Below are 15,988 nucleotides of genomic sequence, written 5' to 3'. Positions count from 1 at the left end.
ACTTCATGGGACAAGGGAGGGTGCATGTGAATATATAGCACTACAAGCGGCGAACTGATGGTCACACGCTAAGTAGCATGTTCGTTCGTAGCATTTGTGGCTGTAAATACACATTCTTTGCATCAACTATAAAGCAGTATCCTCCTAGCAGTGGCTAGAGTGCAGATGCCAATTTCAGTATTAAGACTGCTTGGTCAACCATGCTTGCTGGTGCTCTAAAATGACCAAACAGTAATGTTTTGCGAGTGTGTGCGGTGTTGAGCATGTTGCAGCCTTAAGTATATCAACTAAGGGGATGGCTACTCAGGAATGCCATGATCGCTCCCTTCTAACATTTACAGTATACCCTAGGTGGTACTGATAGCACTTCATTCATTTTAACATAACAAGCCTGGATGCACCTTACAATACATCCTAGAATACCTGCTGTATTATTTGTCTGATCAATGTATGGCTTAGCACAAGCAACAAAGAGCTTTTCTCCCGTCAATATAATACAGGAGTACACATTTAATACCTAGTGTGTGCAAAACTCTCTCCGTAACCGAATCAGGTGGTGGGAAGAAGACAGGAAGCACAATAGGATGATTCAATTGGAAACGAGAAACTATCTTGGGTTAGAAAATCAGATTACTACAAAGGATCACAATGTCTGTATATACCTGAATGAATAGTTCTTGAACAGGGAGCGTCTCCAACTCACTAACATTGTGCAAGGAAGTTATAGCCATCAAAAAAGCACTGCAGGTGGACTGTTGTAGTCTAGTTCCTATACCCCTGATAGGCTCTGCGCATTGGAATAATATACACTATAGATTTGACATAGGACTGAGGTCAGTATGTCTCTATAGAGTACATAAAATGTAATTACTTGTGTGTGCCAGCTAACTCAGGGGTGACTAGAAACTTTCTCGAATGAACAAGAAGGGATTAGTTTCTGACAACCGCAGGAACATGACAACTTTGTTTCCCTTAGAGTCGGAACAATATCTTCAGAGTCGTTGAAACAATAGATAACCGTTTCACTCAGTCAATCGTGCATGCTTCGTTTCTACAGAGTTGCACAGAAATAGAGAACCGGGCGTTTCAATAAAAAAGGTTTATTGAACAGTCTTATTTCTCATGCAAGAGATATGAACTGCTACAATCGTAAGACAGAATGTGATGTATAAAATGTACAGCGTTAGCAGTAAGATAAAATAATACTGTAATAGCATGTCTTGTAGCTGTGACATATAGTCTTTAAAATACATACATAAATAAAACAGGCTAAAATACTCAACTGGTGCTTCTAAAATAATCCTACCCCAGTGTACCTTACCTAAATTTAGTACGAGGGAAGATGTAGGAGCTATCTTAGTCTAGTTTAGTTATGCCAAAAGTTTCTCTAGGTTCTAATCAGCTCCATACCTTATAATGAGAGAGGTTGGAATCTCTTTCCCGGGACCCGGTCTCTAACACCCTGCAAGGGGAGTCAGAAGCACTGGAGCTGGTTTCTCTGCAAGGAGGATGACAGCGTCTGATCAGTGCGTCAGTTGGGGACTTGACTTCCTTCGGGACTTGCTGTGGCGAGCCGTGTCGTGCAAGTAGGTAGTCAAACGACACCGTGCCTTGCCACAGCAAGTGAAGGCATATTTATATCTTGAAGGTGTTTAGGAATGCCAGTATTGACGTAAAAGTCGGACATATGAACATAATGAATGAACCCCTAAGGAATAGATGTTCATGCATAATAAATGAGTTCTTGGAGAAATCAATATCCAAGCAAGGGGAAGTCCTAAAGGCTAAAGAGTCTGGCTTTCCAAGAACTCGTGACGAAGAGGATCGGATGTAGTTGACCATGCCTGTATTTGGTTAGCATGAGAAATGCCTAAATAAGGACTGGATTTCTATGCCTAAATAAGGGTAATATGAATTATACCTATATGAGGGCATGTATCGGGAATACTAGATACGAAATCTAAATCGACAACACTGTGTGCAAGGGTACCTGGAAGCAAAGCTTAGGCATTTTAGATTTTCATGAGCGGCAAAGAGGCTGATAGTTGGACATTCCCACCTGCAAAATGTACTGCTGAAGGGTGTGAGGGTGGAGTATCCACAAGTGGACTTGAAGTGTCCAACTTAGCAGGTCCATAAAATTGTTGTCTACCCGTGGAAGATGTGGTGTTCTGCCACGAGCTGGCTGTATGCTGTGACAAAGTCACCCAGTGTAAAATCGGTTGTGCTAGAGTAGACCGTAGGAGTGTTGGTACCCCTATTTATTTTAGTATGCAGTACATTACCACATGCAGTCGGTCTTTATAAAGCCAACCCTACCATTGACTGTAGTATGAAAAGGTTGTGTGCGCCAGGGAAATGGCTAGTATCTCCAGGTAGTTGATGAGCCTCCTCTGCTGAAGAGAGATTCATCTACGTTGCATGCCATGATGTGCACCCTACCCTATGAGTAATGTGTCTGTGATAATGGTCACTTGTGGAAGAGGGTACAAGAAATGCCTGCCTAATAGGTTATTGGTGTTCCGCCATTGCAGAGAGCGCAGAGTGCAGGCCTCATCAACACTAGATCCTCCAATTGTCCCTCCGCTTATGACCATTGATGGGTGAGGCACGGATGTAGGGAGCTCACATGTATAATTTGGCTTGTGGGACAACTGCTCTGCATAATAGCATCATGCCCAGCAATTTCATTACAGTCCTTACTGGTAACTGGCGAACAGACTTCTAGAAAGGCAGCGGTTGTTGGAATGCAATTACCCTCTAATGGGTGCGGTAAGCCTTCCCCATGACACGGTTTAGAGCTCATCCTAAGAATGGTTGAACCTGTTAAAGCTTTGTATAGGATTTCTTGGCATTTACTGAAACCCTAGGCGGTACAAAGATTAAGTGCTGTCGGGTGTGTTTCAGGCCAATCTGCTGCTCTTGATCAGCCAATCATCTAAATAAAGGAAGACAGACAGCCCCTCGTCTGAGGTGAGCTGATATGGTAGCAAGACATTTGGTAAAGACCTTTGGGGCTGTCGTAACCCCGAAGGGTAGTATTATGAACTGTTAGTGTCAGCCTCTTCCAAAGAACTGTAGATAACCAGATTCGATGGGCTGGCTGGATAAAGATGTAGAACCAGGAATCTGAGGTCTCATGCAGTCAAAGTCTTCTTGTTCTGAAAGGTGGTTATATGAAAGTGTTCCAACAGATTGATTGAGTGGCCAGAGGTTGAGGATGGACTACAGGGTACCATCCTTTGTTGGGATGAGGAAGTACATGGAAAATATGCCCTTTCCTTGCTGGTGTAGGGGGCACCGGCTATATAGCGCCCTTTAGAAGGATAGTCTGAATTTCCTCTTTGAGAAGGGCAAGGTGCGCTGCAGGTTGAATACCATGGTGATGTTATGATGGGTGGGGTTAAATTTGATGCAGCAGCCCTTCTGAACTACTGCAGGCACCCATTGGTCTGAGGTGATTTTTGTCCATTGTGGGTGAAAATCCCTTAGCCCCCCATCTCCCATGACAGGCGTCATGTTATTTGAGGGGTGGGGGTGGCTTTGAGAGCTTGAGGGAGTCAGTGATGTTTAGGAGCAGAGCCTCCATTTCTGGAGCCACCTCTACCAGATTGTTGCTTCTATTGCTGTCCCTGGAATATCACCTGTTTTGAGGGTCATGAAGGCCTGTTGTTGCCGCTGATAAGTTTATGAATGGGTGCCTTGGGTAGTCTTTGTTGTCCCTAATAGGAGTAATCTGCGAAAAGTAAACTTCAAGCTGCTTATTTGTAGGGCTTCCATGGATATGGAAGTACCTTTTTTTAGATTTTGCAACCTGTGGACCAAAAAGAGGTTTCCTGTCGAATGGCATGTTGAGGAGGTGTTTTTAAACTTCTTGCTTAAAACCGGACACTCAGTTACAGCATTAGTGCATCTATTTCCTCCCAAAGGAATCTATAATAGCATGATGGTTACACCACTGTGTTAGTAATGCGCCGCGGCGTGGCAGCACTCACTGTTACCCACTTCCTTGCAGCTTCTATTCAAATACTCTGGTGGGGGGCCTTTGGCATTTGCTGATGTCCTCTTTCTGGCCGTACAAACCACCAAAATCTCTGGAAGCTCCTGTCCCCTGATTTGAAGGGGATCCCCGGGAGAGGCCTGATATTTCTCTTCAATATTGAGTGTACCTACACTGGCCCTGGCTGGCTGGGTCATTCAAGTTGTCATGAGCGCAGTCTTTAACATAGGTAAGAACTGAACAGTACATTCAGAGAGTGTCTCAACTAAAAAATCTTCCTCCTCAACATGCAATGCAGCACTGTGATGGCCAGCTGCTGCTCTCTGTAGGACAGCATGATATGCTGTGGTTTTGTCTGGTGGCGATGGTTTGGGCTCTATGCCATGATCCTCAAGGGGATTGACACTGTAGTTTTCCCTTGGATCACCTCCCCAGACTTTTGGCCTGATCATCTAGCTCACCCTTCCCGTAAAAGTATGGGTCTGAGAAAGTGTTCAAACCGTTCTGGAGACTTTGGGCAGTGGGGGGAGTGGCCTAGGTGGTGGAAGAGGTGCTGGTGTGTACCACTATTTTGATGAAAGTGATGGAGGAAAAGGTGAACCCGGCAGCACCTGCTTCAGTGTACTAGGTAGGGGTTTACATGGTCTTGCATTTTTCAGTTAGTGGGTGCCGAAACACATCATATTCAAGTTCTTCCTCTTCCTTGGAATAGGAGGGTGCTTGGAAAGCTGCTTTTCGCCAAACTTTTGCTGCCTGATCGGAGTAATTGCAAAGGTGTTTTTGTCTTGTGTCAAATCCCGCCACAAGTCCTTCAAGAATGTAGGACTCCTAAGTTTCTGAGATGGGTGCAGAGGGAATTTTTTACCTTGGTTTCAGCTCCAACCTTGGCTGCAACGTTTTCAGCTCAAAAGACAACGGCTTTGGGCCCTTTGGTCAATAAAGCACTGAAGCAGGGCTGGCTGGTGTCTCTGATTCAAAGCCTTATTTCAGCTAAGAATAGGAGAAGCAGCTTTATTTTAAGCCGGTTCTGAGACTCCAATGCATGAAACCCTCGGGAACAGTGCTATTACCCACCATTTTGCCTTTGAGGGGGTCTCTTTGCCACATGCCCGGGTGGGGGAAGGGGGTCAGAAATCACGGAGCTCGGGGTCTTCTTTGAATGAGGTCCTGCAAGCATGGTCTCTGAAGTGTACATGTGTTCCTCATCGGACACGGTCTCAGGGCTGGCTGTGCTCTCTGCAGCCAAGGAGCTGCAGTGTCAGACAGACACACTGCATCATCAAACATACCCAGCATCTCGTGTTCTCTACAGTACCTCAGTGACTTCTTTCACTGGAAGACCAGGCAGAAGGTGCTGTTGGGCTCCTGGTGCTCAGGAGAGAGGCAGAGATTACTGTGTTGATCGGACCATGGGGATTTTGGATTACAATGGGGACAAAATCAAAAGGGGGTCCCCTACATCTGCCAATATTCTCTGAGGCTAGAGTCATTGGTAGCTGTGTTGACATGTTCGAGTGCCGTGTATGGCATCGACTGCATGGAATTGAGCTAACAAAGTAGTATTATTTTTCCAAAGCCGTTGAACCGAACCAGGGCCTGAAGTCGCCACATGCAAATGTGTTTTATTGGAGCAGTAGCTTAACACGATTAAACCAGATGGCAGAAAAAAACAATCTAAGGGTGGAGTCAGTGTCCATGCGCATTGGGGACTAATGGAGGATGTCCAGACCCAACACTAGATTGCAGGATTATGCAAAGCATGTATATGTAAAGGCAAAGATTATGAACATAACATTTGCCAAGATTTGAAAAAAAAAAACAAGCACAAATATTTTTCTCATCTGAAATCCTACAACTCCCCTTCCCCCACATGACCTAGAAAAACTTCTCAGCACATTCAACAGTGATATCCAGACCATGGCAGACATGTCCTCTTGAGTTTCAAAAAGGTAAAATCTAGAAAATCTTTGATATATCCATGAATAATATTAAATAATACTAAACATTTATAGAGTGCTACATTCACCAATACTGAGAAGGGGTACTAACACAAATTCCCATACTTGTGAAGACATGGTGCAAAATCAAAACGCCCAAGTGATCTCACCATGCTCAATATAGCACACACGACCCACAGTAGTAGTTAGCCATGCTACTGCCAAGACCAAGCAGAACTTGGAAACCATGATCAAGACTAACAACGAAAGTAAGGCATTATTCAAACTTTGCTTCACCCCATGCCACCACACCTGGTTCCGAATTCCGTACAGAAATTAAATTGCATTTATTAATATTTCACTACAAAAATTGACACAATCAGACAATGTTATACTCCCTAAAAGCAACCTCCAATTATCTTGTTCAATAACTAAACATGAAACCCCGGTCTCTAAAAGCCCCTGTACTTATCTCTTCCAGTCATCCCTGAAAACTGGTCAAATCTCCCTGTGGCCAAAAAACCCAACCTGGACCCAACTGGGCTCCGCAGCTACTGCCTTATTATATGCTTTCCATCCTTGGGAATATTCTTCTGGGTTCCACCTTAATGCAGTACACAGACTGACGCCAAACTGATAGTGGATAACATTCTATCAATCCTGGATAATTATAATCCACGTTTCTGGATGCTGCTTGACTAGTCAGCCACCTTTAAAAACAAGCATTTACAATGCAATAGGTCTTGCAGCATTAAAGTTCGAGTTATTGGCATTGTGTATGACAATGCGTTGAATAAATATTTTAGCAAACTTTGAATTGGTGAGCAGTGAGAGTGTGTGCAAGAGTATGCTGTTGCTCACAGCTGTTATTATTCACACAACTCTGATGATGCACCTTAGTCACGGGCTCACAGCTGTAATTATTCACACAGCTCTGATGATGCACCTCAGCACGGGGCTGACGCAGTTATTATTCACACAGCTCTGATGATGCACCTCATCACGGGGCTGCCGGCAGTTATTATTCACACAGCTCTGATGATGCACCTCAGGCAAATAGTGCCTCTAGTATGAACATACCGTCATTTAAGATCTTGGTTTGTTTGTATAGCCTGCATTGAAAAAATAAAAATTTGAATAGCAATCATCACGAAAGCATGTATTAATATTTTACAATCTGACACTCGTGTAGTAGAAGTCGTCGTCAGTGCTCGTGCAGAAAATGTATCAGTCAATGGTCAATACAAAAAGACTGCCTTAATACATCAGGGCACAAAAATAAATATTTGTAAAGAGGAAGACAGTAGTGAAATTCTCAGTCATATTGCGTCCATAGTAGCTACTTTACCGGACAGTCACTTGAGCCCAGGGAACCAAGCTATCACTGCCCCACGCAACCAAGACACTCTCTCTGGATCATTAGCAGCACTCACCCACAACAGGATCAGCAGGCAGCCCAGTATAAGCCTTTGGAGGCGCAACAATCCCTCCATTGCTACAGCCTCCGCTCCTCAATGTGCTGCGCGGGGCCGACAGGCTGTCTGGGTTAGCTCCTCGAAACTCCAGGTACGTTTCTGCCATCACTGCAGACCAAAGTGTGCTGTCTGCCGCTTCCGGCAGGAGGCCTAGCATGTGATGTCACCTAAACCCCGCCTAACCTCCCGCCCTTTCCAATGACCATTTCATGCGTCAAAACGAAAGGAGGACTACGTGGACGACCTCTTGTGTACAATTTCTTATACACAAAAAAACGAAAACGCCATATTAAAAAGACGAGCGGTGCACGTCCCCGAGGCCCTGTTTAATGCCCAGCAATGCTCCTCGCCCTGCCCCCTGCTTCAGCTGGCCCCTCCCTCCTCGCCCCCTTTCCCTCCAGTTGAATATTTTACTCTTGGTCCCTGGGTTTCTCCTGAAGCCCCCTCCCCGACGCGCCCCCTCTCTGCTGTGTCACTTGTGGGGTGTCCACTAAACTTTAGTATTGTCCGGATATTATTCTCGGCGTACAGCGGGTGGGGCGGGACTTCCGTCTTCGGAAGCCCACGCACGCGCTCACGGAGTGCCTGAGAGCGGGGCTCCCATGCCCGAGGGAGAGCCCCGCGGAGGCTGCAGAAGTCCAGAATGGCAGTAAGTGGGGCTTAGTTGTGGGGGGGGGGGGGGGGGGGGGGGGGGGGAGGCGCGGTGCGCTTGTGTGTGTGTATGTGTGCGGCGGGGGGTGGTGGGGCCGGGGGTCTCTGTGTGTGTGTGCGTGTATATGCGCTTGTGTGTCTCTGTGTGTGCGCATGCGTGCAGGGGGAGTTGTGGCTGTGTTGGAGCTTTCCAGGAGACAGGAGATGGCCCCAGCGTGCGAGTTCGCACACACGCACGGCCCGCTCCAATCGCCGATTTTGGGATGCGCGTGGCCAGCTCCTGTCTCCTGGAAAGCTGTGTCGCTGACAAAAGGTTTCTGGAGAGACCGCGCTTTCGCGTGGTTAACGCCACGAGACCTAAAAACACTTAAGAAAAAACTCCACCAGGTTTTAAATGAAAATCTCCATTAAGACATAAGATTAAAAACATTCTTTTAAACTGGCTCATCTCCCAGTACTGGACTGTGAATCCTCCCAATCACCATCAATTTTTGCCTCCTATGGCATACCTTTAGGATCTTTTCTTGCTCCCACAATGGTCAACCTATAAATGGAATCAATAGAACTACTACTCAGCCACAAAAACAGCTATTCAGAAATAGGGTGAAAACTCTTCTAAAGTTTGATATGCTGGTGCCTAACATTCTTAAATTGATGTCGTACCTCAACATCATTCAAACCTGGATGTTTGCATCATATCTGAAACTCAGTCGAATAAAAGTAGAGCATGTCAACAGAGGAACCACAGAGCTCATTATCGAGGAGTTATTCAACAACGCGAACTTAGATAGCTTCTTTGTGGGCTTATCAGGCGCACATAAGGAATTCTTTCCGGACGCACCCGTCCTCTCACCCGCTCCACGTAACGGTAAATAGAAGTCACGTGCCTTAACCCCCCTCATGCTCCTTACCATACGAAAACATTTAACCACTTACTCCTGAACGCTACATATCATATGCCTTGTTTTGATGTTTTGATTTGGATTGATACTCTGATTCCGCTTGAGAACCTCTACAGACAGACGTGACGTCTTTTTCACCGGTCCTGGGCCCTGTCGGGTCGGAATTATCACCGATAGAGCGACCTTTAAATTTGTACCTGTCCGGTACAGTCCTGAAGAGTCGTAGGTAGATTGTGCCATAGACGACGAAACATGTGTCGGCTGGTCTTTCCGTGTCTGAACAATAAAAGACACCACATCAACGCTGGATCACTCTGGTTACATACTGTTCAACTGTGTTTTTTACTAAACTTTGTCTCTACAAAGACTTAACTACGACTACGATATTTAGGTTTATCATTAGAGAGTGCATGGACGCCATGTTTGTTTCAATTTTCCAGTATTTTTGTCAATACTCTTCTGGGGGGGTTATAGGGCTTATCCCCTCGTCCCTTTGCACCTCGCAAAAGTAGAAAGGAATATGCTACTTACCAGTATGCATCTGTTCTTGGCATAGAGCTCTGCAGAGTGGTACATTATGAATAGATCGCCATCTGGTGTTGGGCTCGGATGATTGCACTTGTTTTTCTCTTGGAGAAGTCTTTTGTAGTCACGAGGCTGGTGACTCCTCCCTTGGGTGATAGTGCGCATGGGCATCGGCTCCATCCTTAGATTGTTTTGCCATAGTAGGGTTAGATGGAGTAGTATGATAGAATACAGAAAGAGATGCCCATGTAAGTGTATCTAAATAAGAATGTTGGAACAGACACAGGTTTCCAGGGAGGGAATGTACGACTCTGCAGGCCTCTATGCCAAGAACAGATGCACACTGGTAAGTAGCATATTCCGTTCGAGGCATATGGGCTGCAGATAGTACATTATGAATAGATTACACAGCAGTTACCTCCCTCGCGGTGGTCACCAGTGTCTGTTGCAACAGTTTGAAAGGAAGTTTTTAATACAGCCTGGCCCACATTTGCTTGTTGTCTTGCCTGCACATCAACACAGTAGTGTTTTGTGAAGTCGCCAAGTACTTGGTGAACACTCTGGGAGCAGTGGTCACTCCAAAGGGTAGCACCTAGAACTGGTAATGTTTGTTCTGTATAGTGAACCTGAGGTATTTCCTGTGTGCCTGGTGTATGGGTATATGGAAATATGCATCCTTCAGATCCAGAGTTGCCAGGAAATCCCCCTGACTGAGCAACGGCAGGACCTGCTGCAGAGTCAGCATGTGGAAATGTTCTGAAAGGATGTATAGGTTCAAGGGTCTCAGATCCAGAATGGGTCTGAGAGACCCGTCCTTCTTTGGGACTAAGAAATAGAGTGAGTACACCCCTGTTCCGTGCTCCTCTAGAGGCACCAGTTCTATGGCCCCTTTTTGCAGCATGCTGGCCACTTCTTGCTGTAATAAGGTTAAGTGCTCTGCGGACATAGGATGGTGTCTTGGTGGTATGTTGGGTGGAGTGGATGTCAGTTCTAAACAATACCCGTACTGGATAAGTTGCCTCACCCACCTGTCTGTGGTAATGCCTTCCCAGACAGGCAGGAACTGCTGGAGTCGTCCCCCGACCGGTGTTCTATGGTCCGGGGGCAGTGACAAGACGTCACTGTTTGGTATTTGCGGAGGACCTGGTGTTATTATTTCCACGTCCTCTGCCTTTGGTGCTGTTACCACGGTATCCACCTCTATTGTTTTTTTGTTAAAGGTGGTCTGTGCACCACCTTTATTGTATTGTGTTTGCTGAGATGTTTGCCCCCTTGACGGCCCTTTACTAACTGAGCGTCGAAAAGAACCCCCTCTGAACTGTTGAGACTGCAAGGCCCCCATAGACCTAGCCGTCTCGGTGTCCTTCTTGATCTTTTCAAGAATCGTGTCAACGTCAGGCCCAAACAAGAAATCTGGGTGAACGGGGTGATTGAGCAAACTTGTTTGTATTTCTGGCTTAAACCCTGAAATTCGTAACCATGCCTGCCTCCTTAGCATTACACTAGTGTTAATGGCCCTGGCTGCAGTAGAAACAACTGAGAGGTCTTTTGGCTTCCAGAATTAAGTGGGCGCACTTCCTGAGTAACCGCAAAGTACCGTTCTGAATGTGTGATAAGTTAAGGCAACGAGGCGAGCGGTAGTACCTCTAAATCGCTCCAACAGTGGACCAGAAGGCTGATCAACTTAAACTATAGAAAAACAGCTGTGCCCCTGCACTTAAACATTTTTGTGATGACAGGTAGTGACTGTAAATAAAAATTGACAAATCTTGTTTTTAAACAAATCCAAACATGTAGTTAATCTCCGAGAGTAAGTTCATAATCCTGGGTGTGGGTAATATCAGTAGAAACACAGTTCGTTCTTAGTGTGGATACTTCAGTTTATTGTTCCAATTCATTAGCCAACACGTGTTTCATCGCAGGGAACAAGCTGCGAATCTTCAGGGCTGGATAAAAACATAAGGATACATTTTTTGGAGACATGTTCATTCTATAACACATTAAGGTAGTGACTTGATGATGTCAACCCAATGTGATCAAAGCATGCCATTTATATGTGACTATGTACAAAGTTACACTCTTCCAAAGTAATATCTATGGGTAAGAGATATGTCAAATGGTCCAAAAGACAGGGAAACAGAGGCCGAATCCATGTGTGAAGTGGTGATGTGAAACATTAGTTCGTTCGGTAAACGCATGACCCCAAGTGACTTGCAATCGGTGCTTTTTTAAATAACAAAAGAAATAAAGGCGGACATGTTAACGCAAAATTGGAATCAAGCAGTCTTGAACAATTGTGAATCTATTTATTGCATAGATCTATAGTATGGAGACCGTATAACCTTTACGTGTGCGTGATAATTTAGGTACGTGTCATACCTGAATGAAAATAACTTAGGCGACTTAGCAAAAATCCATACGGATCTCTAGTCGTAGGTCAGTAAAAACTAAATAGTTTTGAGGAATACGGTGCACGGCTCTGTTCTGTGTCTGTAAGGGTTATAAGGTCTCCATACTATAGATCTATGCAATAAATAGATTCACAATTGTTCAAGACTGCTTGATTCCAATTTTGCGTTAACATGTCCGCCTTTATTTCTTTTGTTATTTAAAAAAGCACCGATTGCAAGTCACTTGGGGTCACGCGTTTACCGAACGAACAAATGTTTCACATCACCACTTCACACATGGATTCGGCCTCTGTTTCCCTGTCTTTTGGACCATTTGACATATCTCTTACCCATAGATATTACTTTGGAAGAGTGTAACTTTGTACATAGTCACATATAAATGGCATGCTTTGATCACATTGGGTTGACATCATCAAGTCACTACCTTAATGTGTTATAGAATGAACATGTCTCCAAAAAATTTATCCTTATGTTTTTATCCAGCCCTGAAGATTCGCAGCTTGTTCCCTGCGATGAAACACGTGTTGGCTAATGAATTGGAACAATAAACTGAAGTATCCACACTAAGAACGAACTGTGTTTCTACTGATATTACCCATACCCAGGATTAAGAACTTACTCTCAGAGATTAACTACATGTTTGGATTTGTTTAAAAACAATATTGGCCCTGGCTGCAGTGTCTGCTGAATCTAGGGCACACTTGAAAGAAGCGTTTGATATCAGTTTCCCTTCCTGAATCAACATTTCCGCCCCCTCTCTATATGCATCAGGCAAGTGTTGCAACAATTGCTCTAGGGTATCATAGTGAGCACTATCGTATCTAGCCAGTAGTGCTTGTGTATTGGCTATTCTCCAAATATTCGCCGCCTGCGCAGCAACCCGCTTCCCAGAGGCTTCTAATACTTTAGATTCTTTGTCTGGGGGAGGAGCATCACCACTTGTTTGAGAGTTCGCCCTATTCCGGGCATTGGAGACCACCAAAGAGTCCAATGGCAATTGACCCCTGATATACGTAGGGTCCACAGGAGCAGGCCTGTATTTCTTTTCAATACGTGGGTTCACCACCCTTGCTCTGGTTGTGTCCTTGAAAATGTCATTGGCGTGCTTAAGGACACCCTTCAGCATCGGCAGCGTCTTCACTGATCTGTCCGACGTAGAGAAGGTATTAAACAGAAAGTCCTCCGCAACTGGGTCTGCATGCATAACCACATAATGGTTCAACGCTGCCCTTTCAAGTAGAGCGTTGAAGACCGCAGTATCCTCCGCAGGGGTTTTCTTTACTTGGTAAGACTGGGTGTCCGCCGTGCCTTGATCGTCGAGCACATCCTGTGAGTCATCCTGATTAGATTCATCAGGATAGTTGAATTGCTCGTCATTCTGTTCATCACCCCCACCATCCTCAGTGCGTGTGGGGGAATGAGTAAAGGCTTGTCCATAAGGCCTTACGGACTTGAAAAGAACTGGCGAGGAAGCAGAGTCTCTTTTCCTTTTGAGTGGAATTTGATAGGATTCCATTGGCTTATCTGGCAAGATCTTCCGTTTGAAAAGGGTGAGTCTTCCGGTTGCAGAGTCAATGTACAACTTCTTTGAGCTTTCAGAAGAAGGTGGAGTGGAACCGACGCCTTCAAGAGTGGTGGTCGTTCCCTTAAGTTTTGACATCATTTTACCAGGGTCGGCGCCCTGTGCCGGCTTAGACGTTTTAGGTCTTGCAGTCAGTGGCAGTCCAAAAACCCCGAAGGCTGTTTGAATTTTTTCACGGCCATCGCCAACTTCGAGCCAGGTGTTGCACTGGGATTCCCAAAATGGCAGCGGCTTGATGTGTCACGTTCCAACACGGCCATTTTGTGCTGGTCTTCGAGAACCTTCACCAGCATTAACTTGTATGCATTCGGACTGAGGGGCGGCTGCGACTCAAGTCAGTCTTCAGTGTCCACGCCCCCGAGGGCAGCCTTAGATGACGTCACTCCGTCTCTTTGGGCCTTTGGCACCTTCTTGGATGTACCGATCTTCGGGTTGGCACCCTTCTGTTACTCCGAAGGGGCAATGACACTCTGAGCCTTCTTAGGATCCGAAGGAACGAGGCTTTGCGAAACGATGACTGGTTTGACCAGTTTCAGTTTCGGTTTGTCTTTACTCAGTTTCGTTTTCGAAGGCGTACCCACCGAAGGCTCTGAAGTATTCTTAGCCGGGCCAGAGTGCGAGGCTGTAGAATGAGTATAAAGATATTGGCTAAGGCCTTCCGGCGATGCTTCGACCTGAGCCTTTGACAAGTCAGTGTCACTGACGAGCCCCAAAGGTTCGGTTGGGTCTTGTTCTCCCTGGAGCCGCCCTCTGCGGCCCCAATGGCCATACCGTCGACTCTTACCTCGACGGCTTCATCGTCCTCTATGTTCTCATCGTCTACCTCTTCTCCGTAGTAAGATTCTTGACAGGAGGCCGGGTCGGAGAAGTGCTCCGGTTCCTCCTCTTGGACGCCCTCATCGTCCCCAGCCTCGAAGATATCCTCCACATCCGTCGCTCTCCGCGCCGGTAGTCTCGCCTCACGTCGAAGAGCGAGCGCCTCTCCCGACCTGAATTTTGAACAGGCCAAGCAACTCTCCTCGTCGTGGTCTGGAGACAGACACCTGTTGCACACAGGGTGCACGTCTGAGAGAGGATACTTCGCGTTACAGACCGGGCAACGCTTAAACGGGGCCTGGAATTCCATCGCCGATGTCAATCTTCGATCAGGCCTAAAAAGCTGGGAGCACACGTGCTCAAGTATCCGGGAAACCGGATAAGTTAACTCAGAACCGAACGAAGTACAATACCAACACTTAAAGAGGCCTTTTGGCCTGAAGAAAACAAGTTTTTCCTATAGGTTCCGAACGAGAGTCACAGAACGCATCCGAACCCAATGGCGGAAAAAAACATTCTAAGGATGGAGAGGATGCCCATGCGCACTGTAGTCCAGGGGAGGAGTCACCTATCATGTGATACTTCAAAGACTCTTCCAGGACAACAAGGTGCAATCATCCGGACCAAACACTAGGCGGCGATCTATGCACAAGATATGAATTTAGCGGCCCACATGCCTCGAACATATAATTTCAATGGCAGTGCTCCAGCAGGAGTCGTCACATGGCTCATTGGCTTCGGACCACCCCGGAAGTGATCAAGTGGAGCCACACACAACCCCCACGACTGCAAGCCAATGAAAGTTCGTCTCCTTCCTTTACTGTACCCTGAGACACAGAGTTAGCTGTTGGTGACAGTATACCGATGTGCAACTTGCCACCTTTTCGAATGTTCAAGCGGCGACTCCACAGAAATGGGAGGGGGAGAGCAGTGACAACTTTGCAGATAGAGTAACCATCTGAAACAGAGTAACCAAAGGTAATTAACTTGTTTTGATGGATATATCTAACTGCAGATACTTCCCCTTTAAATTTGAGGTTCCACTGCAAGACTTATATGTGCTACGTGGCAATGCGGATAAGGATGCACTAGGTCAAGAAGCCTTGAAGCCATCCTCACCAAGACCCAGGAATGATCCTGAAACATCGGGATCATACCCTGAATGATTGGGACTTGCTGCAGTGGAGCAAAGTGCTTGAACACCACTGTGTCCAGAACAGCCCCAATGAATGGAAGTCTCTGTCTCAGTGTGGGGCTCAGGTGGGACTTTGGCTTATTGATGGTAAAACATAACTATGTTTGACCACAGTCCAAAGGTGCTCTACGACTGACTGTGTGGCGAGCCGGCTTTTAGCAGCCAGCTATCGAGGTACTGAAATCAATGTACTCCCGACCTCCGAAAATGGGTCATAATCACTGACATCACTATGATGAGCACTAAGGGGAACACAGCAAATTGAAAGTGAAAATTAAAAGTGTTCCTGTCTCACCTTGAACCACTGACCACACCTGTGGGTCTGCAGGAGAGTTGTATAGTAATATGTGTCCTGCAAGTCCAGGGACACCATCCAGGCCTCTGGATCTAGGGCGAAAAAAAATCTAAAACCGGCATGAGCGTTTTGAATGAGTCCTTCCGCAGGAAAGACTTCAAAGGCAGCATGCCCAGGAAAGGCCAGAAACCCTGTCCTT

General features: G+C 46.0%; 1 protein-coding gene across 1 annotated transcript in view; it reads right to left on the bottom strand.

Annotated features, from left to right (window-relative positions):
- MTREX (Mtr4 exosome RNA helicase) overlaps nucleotides 1-15,988 on the bottom strand; it is a 751,215-nt gene that overhangs the window by 460,373 nt on the left and 274,854 nt on the right. The window lies entirely within an intron of this gene.

This window comes from Lissotriton vulgaris, chromosome 3_1 (genome assembly GCF_964263255.1).
Source record: "Lissotriton vulgaris chromosome 3_1, aLisVul1.2, whole genome shotgun sequence".
In the NCBI taxonomy this organism is placed as follows: Eukaryota; Metazoa; Chordata; class Amphibia; order Caudata; family Salamandridae; genus Lissotriton; species Lissotriton vulgaris.
The sequence above is the reverse complement of the archived record's forward strand: the minus strand, read 5'-3'. Positions and strand labels throughout refer to the sequence as shown.